Below are 9,051 nucleotides of genomic sequence, written 5' to 3'. Positions count from 1 at the left end.
ATTTCAAGTTCAGCATCAGCGCCACTGAGACAGGTATATTTCAATTTACATCAGGCACCACCTGGAGAACAAGGGAATACATTTCAAATTTTAACAATCAGGCGCCCACCTGAAGAACAAGGGAATACATGTCAAGTTCCGCAATCAGGAGCCCGCCTGAAGAATAGAGGCACATATTGCAAAATTGCAGCAGTCAAACATCACCCAGAGGAACGGCGAAACATTTACAATCATAATGCAAGGCAACAATGCAAGAATTCCAGTAGAAAGATACAAGTTCAAAGCAACACAAAGAGCAAGTTAGAAGGCATAGATAGGACCTTTTGTAACTCATAGATTAGACTAGCTTCTTTTTATTTTGACACGGTGTAATAAGGAGGTCAGCGAGCAGTAGCAGCAACAACAGCAGTGAGATCACAGCTCCTGGTAGTCCCAGCTACCAAACCTTCCCGAACTACACTGACCTGATTCCTGTTTAGCCCAGGATATGTAGGCAACCTCTGAAGCAGGGTGCGGTCAAGCTTTTGCAAAATTGCTTCACACGGAATACGCAAACAGGCAAAAATCGTTCATTTCTGCTCACTTGTCTTTGCGCGAAAACTCTTCGTGTTTCCGGGCAAAGACTTACTACCCAATTCCCTCCCCTTGGTCATAGCCTAAAGCGTTCTAGCAACCTCGAAAGATATCCTATGCGTGCATTACCCTTCCCTTCCTTGTGGCCTTGGAGGTATTTAGGACCTCTAATTTAGGTAGTTCTAGACCATCCTAAGGTACTTAAAGGAGAAAAATCTAGGCGTCAATCAAAAACAATTAAGACTGCATTAAATAGGGAACAATTACAGGCTCACATTTACCTCCACAAACAGAACAAATAAGTGCACACCTCAAACAATAGCTTCAAGTATTTAAGAGAAACCCTTAGAACATGATATCTAGGTGAGCAGAGAGTAATCCGTATTGAACTAGGACCAAAGTGTCAAAGAGCTATTCAGCTTGCCTACTGATTTTAGACCTGTTGAATGTGAGCAGTCATAGATAACAGAACATAGTTTTACAGTTGCAGAATTTTTTAATCCCCCTACAGGCTTGCCTAGGTGCATAATAGTGATGTCCTAGGAGCATGGTATCTATTATTAATTAGGAATGCAGAAAAATAGTAAGCAAGTTTAAACGGGCCATTTGAATCCTATAGGCATGCTTTCTAGCAATGTCATTTAAGGCAGCGTTGAAAACGTATTAAAGAAACGAATAGATTAGTTGATTAAACCGATTCAGAGTCTACAAACATGAGTTTAAAGCTTAAACCAAACTGGTTTTAGATCTTATAAGCATGGTTTCTAATTAAATATAAGGCAAAATAAACAGAATTTATTTAAACCAAAGCAGATCCTATGGGCATGACTTCTATTGAAGCTGATTTAGATCCTATAGGCATGATCTCTATCATTAAAGCTGATTTAGATCCTATAGGCATGGCTTCTAATTGTGTGGAAGTAAAGCAAGCAGAACTTATCAAAGTAGATATTATAGGCATGTTATCTAACAAAACACATTTGAACCAAACGAGCCCCTATAGGCATGTTATCTTANGATTTTAACCCTATAGGCATGATCTCTATTATTAAAGCCGGTTTAGATCCTATAGGCATGGCTTCTAATTTGTGGAAGTAAAGCAAACATAACTCATCTAAACCAAAGCAGATCCTATAGGCATGTATCTAACAAACACATTTGAATCAACATGGACCCTATAGGCATGGTATCTACCCAACTTTACCCACAGTATATAACTACCCTCCCTTTTTTACTAGTCACCCCACTGTTTGTTTACAATTAATTATTACAGACCAGGAATTGAATGAATTACATAAATAGAACAGAGATTAAACTATAGGGAGCCTGAAGTAGGCCCAAAGTGATTTCCAAGCCTCCAGTAGTCTCAAATGCCCAAAGTTCCATAGCCAATTTCATGTCTAGGTGTGTCAGAGTTCCCTAAGGACCTCAAGGATCCCGGGCAGTGCTCACACCTAGACCTTTCTCATATAATAACTGATTTAGGTGCAGTGTGTAAATGTGGCCCTGACATGCCAGAGTTCAGAGAGATCTCAAGGGTCTCAAGGCAGTAAACATATCAGAGGGGCAGGACCTAGTATTCTAAGAGTAAGTGGAAGTGCATAATGGTTTGAAAGAGTTTAGTAAACAGTATAAAGAAAGGTCTTAGGACTGAAAAAAATTTCTGAAAAAAAAAACCAGTGCTGATTTTAGTGATAAAACAGTTTGAGGAAAGTGTAAAGAAACAATTTACAATCAGAACACAAGTCATAGAACAAACAGACTTTAGGAAGTACTTTGGCAAACAACTTTCACACAAGGGAAGAGGGGTTGGGAACATAGAGAGTACACCTTAATGGAGCAGACAAATACACAGATTCTTCAAGAAGTCATGGAATTGACAAGTTAGTTACAAAGACATGCTGAGAACACATAGGACATTAACCATGGCCAACACACAAACAATGCAACTTGAACATACTAGTGAACAAATAGGATTCATGTAATTATCAAAAGCAGTATTGGGCATGCTAAACAGTATACTAATTGTAATCTTTAACAGAACCTAACTTAGACATGCTGAATGACACAGTAATTAGGCAGTATAATCTAAGCATGATGATTACATATTGCACATGATAGTAGAATAGTAAACAGGACTGGGAATCACAACTAATGAACTGTAGCAACAAAGAAACACATAGTTTTGGGATTTGAATTGAATCAGGACATACCAGTTAAGGAGAGAATACAGAGTATAGAGCAGAGATGGTACAAATAGCCAGCCTTGGCTTACAGCCGGCTGGGTTAGTGAGAATTACAAGTAACATAAGAGAATAGCGAGCTTTTAGAGTGTGAGAGTGTGGAGGAACTAGTGTTCCTGTCCAGAAGTGAGAATAGGTAAAGGCATATATAGTAGTCGAGAGTTAAACAAAATAAGGTAAAGAATCAATCATGTAGAAATTAAGGAAATTTGCAGAATCAATCACACACATAAAATCAGTATGTCTTCCCCTTAATCAAGGGATAATCAATCAACGATAAAAGTAGGACAGGTATTTGAGGCAGGGAATCAAGTAAGACTTGGGTATAGAGTAGGTAATTAGGGGTGAATGAACGGGAGTTCAATTAAGGAAATAATTGGCAAGAATCAGCAAATAATAAATAAGGCAAGAGAAAACTAATTATGGCAAGAAGTTCAATCAAACCGAGTAAAGCAGTAAGAATCAAAGATATTGTTAATGAAAAGAGTTCAATCAGACCAAAATAAGAACTTCAGAATAGTCCAGGGTTTAATTGAAAGAGAAGATCACGTAAAGAGTCAGCAAATATCGCAGACAATCCAAACAAGCAAGGAAGGAATAATCAGGGCTCAGCACATAGTTTTTAAACTAAGCAAATTGGTAAATCAAAATTCAAAACAACCCTGATTTAAGGAGAAAAATATAGTCTTACCATGAATAGTCAGAATGAACATATACATATAAAATCAGTAGAAAAGTTGAACCAAGAGACTTAGTAGAGGCATATTAGGATAAGAAAATCACGAGACATCTAAATGGTTAAAGAAAAATCACAAGAACCAAGGCAAAACAAAGTCAGTACACAAGTACTCAGAAACCAAACAAAGGATGTCGAAAAAAAATTAGGGCTTTTAGTATAAAGAGTTAAAAATAGAGCAACCTCACGAAATTAGTTAAAACGTATAGGAAACAGAAGATTAAACACTCAAAATTATCAAATGTTTCGGAAAAAGATTTTCGGAAACCCTAGTTTAGAAAAAATGAAAATCATTCGAAAATCAGACGGTTCTTGTAAAAAATCAAAAGGTTCTTGTAAAACTCATATGAAATAGGTCGAAACCATCTCAGATCTGTACAGATCTAAGAGGTTCAGAAGGAAGAAATTAGGGTTTCGAGAAGAACAACACAGAAATGAAGAAGCACGCTTAGAAACCCATAGACCTAGGACGATATAGGAAGATCTTACTCGGAATCAAATCGGAACAGCCTGAAAGGCGAGAAAGGGCCATAGATGCAAGAGGACTGATCCTGGTCCCTTGAGGACCTTAGAGATGGCGATACCAACGTACGAGAGGCCATTAGAGGCCTGGTGGTGGTGGGGAAACACCATGAAAGACAGCAGATGATCGACGATGTGGGTAAATTAGGGTTAGGGCTTGAGAGCTTTTGGAGAGGAAAGGGATTTTAGGGCGGCGGTCGGTGAGAAATGAGAGGGTTTGGGGGGTCGTTTGGAACTAAAAAAGGAAGGGGTTAATTGTGGCCGTTGATCTCTATGATCAACGGCCGAGATTGAATGAGATTGGGGCCGGGTCGGGCATTAAGGTTTGGGTTGGGTAGTTTTAGGTTAAAATTGGGCTGGGTATTAGGTCAAATTTGGATTAGAATTGAAATAGAAAATAGGGCCAGATTTTAAATAGCTAATTTTAACAACTAAATAATTTATAAAAAATAATAATTGAGTACCAAAAATATCTTTGTGCACTAAAATGATTTAAAATATTTATTTAACATTTTAAAAATATAAAAGATTTTTTGATGCATAAATAATATAATTATACATTAGTATGGGCTATTATTGCGAAGATATGCAATTTAACTTAAAAAATGCAAATGTAATTACAAAAATTCACTAATAAATATTTAATCACTATGTTGGCATAAAATATGAATTTAGATGGCTAAATCATCATAAAAGTAGTAGGAAGGATAATTATTGGATATTTATATAATAAAAGGAGAAGAAATAAATTAATTTGGAGCTTTTAAACTATAGAAAAATTATAAAAATACTTATGCATGCTCATACCTGCATATGTACTATTTTGAAAGTATATATATATATATATGTATTAAAAATATGTGAGGAAAAGTTGGGTATCAACAGCTGCCCCTCTTTACCCGGGAAGGATGAAAGAGTTTTCGGGTAAAGAAATGATGGCCAATTTTGACCGAATGGGATGTTTTGAAAGATAGAGGTCGGGCTCCGGTCTTTGAGTTGCCTACATATCCCTGGTTTTACAGGAATCAGGCCATGTGTAGTTCTGGATTCATCGGTGGAATATACCGATGAAGTTATTGCAAGAACAGACACGACATGCGAGAGTGGTTATGGTAAACGGTTAAGTTTGAGACAGTCGAATGAACTGGAGCAAGGCTGCTCTTGCTAAGATAGCGGTTGCTTACTGGTTACCTGCAAATAAAGAGATACTACAGACATATATTTGTGCGGAAATTTAAACATGATGCAGATTCCCTTTGGACCATGAAGTTGTCTTCGGACGGTTTAAGGATGACGTCCTCAGACCATGATGTCCTGGGCCATAAATTGTTCGGTAAGGGATTCGCAGGCCATGAAATGGTGTTCTCGGGCCATGCAGATGGTGCCTCCGGCCATGGCATGGTGTCTTCCGGCTATGAGGATGATGCCTTTTAGACTATGACTCATTTGGATAGATTGGCGATATTTCAGCCCATGAGGTGCAATAATATGATGTTAACAAGACAAGGCTTAGTCTTGTGAAATGAAGGGCAGAGCTTAGCCCAATTGAAAAGCAAATAGATAGTGCCGAAATAGAGCAATATTTATGTAAGGAGGGACAGTGCTTGGTCCCACGCAAATGCGGAGGCATGGATTGGCCTCATGCAGGATGAAGGCAGGGATTAGCCTCATACAAATATGGAAGCAGGGATTAGCCTCATGCAGGATGGAGGCAGGGATTAGCCTCATGCAAATATGGAGGCAGGGATTAACCTCATGTAGGATAGAGGCAGGGATTAGCCTCATACAAATATGGAGGCAGGGATCAGCCTCGTGCAAGATATGGAGGCAAGGATTAACCTCATGCAAGATATGGAGGGAAGGATTAGCCTCATGCAAGTATGGAGGCAAGGATTAGCCTCGTGCAGGATGGAGGCAAGGATTAGCCTCATGCAGGATATGGAGGCAGGGATTAGCCTCATGCAAGTAGGGAGGCAGGGATTAGTCTCATGCAAGTAGGGAGGCAAGGATTAGCCTCATGCAATATATGGTGGCAAGGATTAGCCTCATGCAAGTAGGGAGGCAAGGATTAGCCTCATGCAGGTAGGGAGGCAAGGATTAGCCTCATGCAAGTATGTGAGACAGGGCTTAGTCCCATGCAAAGAGCGAGTAGCAAATAAGAGTAGCCTATGTCTTAGCTGGAGATATATTCGGTGTCTGATGGCCTGATTGACACTGATCTTGTTATGTGTATATATTTGCGGACGCTATTTCTACATCAGATGTACCTGCGTTCAAAGAAAAATTGTAAGTTTTGTAGGGGGAGGTTGGCTCGTACTTCTGTCTGCTGGCCTTGCTTTGCTTTGTTCTGGAGGCCTTTCGAGTTTCCCTGGGTAACACCTGACTGTTACGGAAAATAGAGTTTTCGAAAATATGCAATTATTGATAAAAATAGAGTTATTTAGAAATATATTGAAATATCAAGTAATTTAGATGAACTAGTGACCGTAACACATTTCAGAGACACTGCAACTTTCTTATGTTAGAATTTTGAGGGTCCTCCTCAAAATTCTGCCCCAGTTTGGTAGATGTCACGACCCAATTTCCCCTCCGTTGGGTTTCGTGATGGCACCTAGTCTTAAGAACTAGGTAAGCCTAATAATTTGCGGAAAAACAACAATAAATAATAACATCTAAAATTCTTCTGAAATAAATCCTTTATTCAATGAACATCTTCCCAAAACCCGGTGGTACAAGTCATAAGCTCTACAAAGTTTCGCTACTATTTCTAAACACAACCGTATGGAAATAAGTACAGAAGTGAGAACATAAAATAGGAAGGTGACTCCGAAGCCTGCGAACGCAGCAGCAGGGCTACCTTGAGTCTCCTCGGTAAGGATCCACACAGCTACTAGTGAACGATACCTGGATCTGCACAAAAAAATGTGCAGAAGTGTAGTATGAGCACACCACAGCGGTGCCCAGTAAGTATCAAGACTAACCTCGGTGGAGTAGTGACGAGGAACAGTCAAGACACATACTGGTCAAATGAAATGAACAGTATATCATAATAAAATATCGAGATAAAGATAACGGGGTAAAATCAACAGCGGAGAGAAAATCAAATTACAAACAGTAGGAACAATAAAGGGAGAACACGGGTAGTAACGAACGACACCAAGTAAATCAGATAACCAAGTAAATCAACAATGATATAACAGGAACAGAGACAAGTAAGAATGTATCCAAATAACAAAGGCAATGCCAACTCGATCACTCACATCATGCCTAATACACAATACCGACCATCTCAAATCCTCGGTTTCTCATATCATAAATCTCAACTTCCGAACCTTCAACACACATGGCACCTTGTGCTCCCATATTTTTCCATTTCACTCTTAACAAGAGAAATCCACATGCTATACAATACATAATGTCCGTACAAATGCACTCAAGATGTTCAAGAAGTCTCATTTACCTAATATAAGTAAATTACAAATTCTAAACTAATTAGGAAAGCCAGCGAGAAAAGATGAAGTTATTTTTTTAAGAAGTCATTTGAATAAAGAGAGTACCATTTTTAATTAGAATACAACATCGAATGAATTATTACCTTTACCATGGGATTTAATAATTTACATCTTAGTAGAAATTCCTTTTAAGTAGAATACAACCTCCGACGATTTAAGGAAAATTTAGTTGAGAAATTAATTGAGTAAAAAATGTAGAGATTATTGAGGTTGAAGTATTGAAATATATATAAGTATAAATACGGCGAGGTATTGACAACACTATGGGTTCCAACACAAAGAATCACAGCAGCAAGGGAATCTAACCCGTTAAAATACTTGAATTGATAACACGATTACACACAGCAAGCAGAAAGTGCACGTTATCACCCTTCGTGCTTTTACACTCATAGAATATCGACAGGGGATCTCCCGGGATTCCGTCCCGTAGTCCCAAACGTAAATACTTGGGGGATCTCTTGGTATCCTGAGGATCTCTTGGTATCCTCAATATATGTGCTGGGGATCTCTTGGTATCCCGAGGATCTCTTGGTATCCTCAATATATGTGCTGGGGATCTCTTGGTATCCTCAATATATGTGCTGGGGATCTCTTGGTATCCCGAGCAACCAAATATGAACAATATCATCCCGGCAAGAGAATCAACAATATGAACAAATAACACCCCGGCAAGGGAATCAACAATATAAATAATACATCCCGGCAAGGGAATCAACAATATAAACAATACATTCCGGCAAGGGAATCAACAGTATAAATAATATCATCTCGGCAAGGGAATCAACAACAATCCAATAATCCAATCGCAAGGAAGTTCCACCACCAAGAGTATGATTACATAGCAACAAGAGAATCACGGAGAAACTAAGAAAAACACCATAACCTTAACAAAATAACAACAGAACAGCTAATTCAATTAAGGCAATTAAGGTCAAGTAACAGGTAAAAGTTAGAGGAAGCTAACAACATCGTATAGAGCATATAGAGGTAAATTATGCAATTAGACAACTCAATCATAACATAATACTTCCCATACGATGAACATAAGGACCTAAGAACCTTAATGGCAATTTTCCCACAAATAAGCCCGAGCACACACTCGTCACCTCGCGTGCACGGACTACAATTAGCATGGAAGACTCAAGTCCTAAGGGGAAGTCCCCCACACAATGTTAGGCAAGATACTTACCTCAAAGACGACAAACCAATGCTCAAAAATGCACTTCTCGGGTGAAAAGAACTTCGTACGGCTCAAATCTAACCAAATTAACTTCAAAGCACAAATAAAACACATAAGAAACTATTCCGGATCCTAAAGTTTCAATCTTTAACAAAATCTAAAAATTGGTCCAAAAGTCGACCCCCGGGCCCGCACCTCGGAACCCGACAAATTTTACAAAATCTGAATACCCATTCCAATATGAGTTCAACCATACAAAATTTATTAAATTCCGATGCCATTTGG

The sequence above is a fragment of the Nicotiana attenuata genome, chromosome 5, assembly GCF_001879085.1.
Source record: "Nicotiana attenuata strain UT chromosome 5, NIATTr2, whole genome shotgun sequence".
Taxonomy (NCBI): Eukaryota; Viridiplantae; Streptophyta; class Magnoliopsida; order Solanales; family Solanaceae; genus Nicotiana; species Nicotiana attenuata.
Note: the sequence above shows the minus strand (reverse complement) of the source record.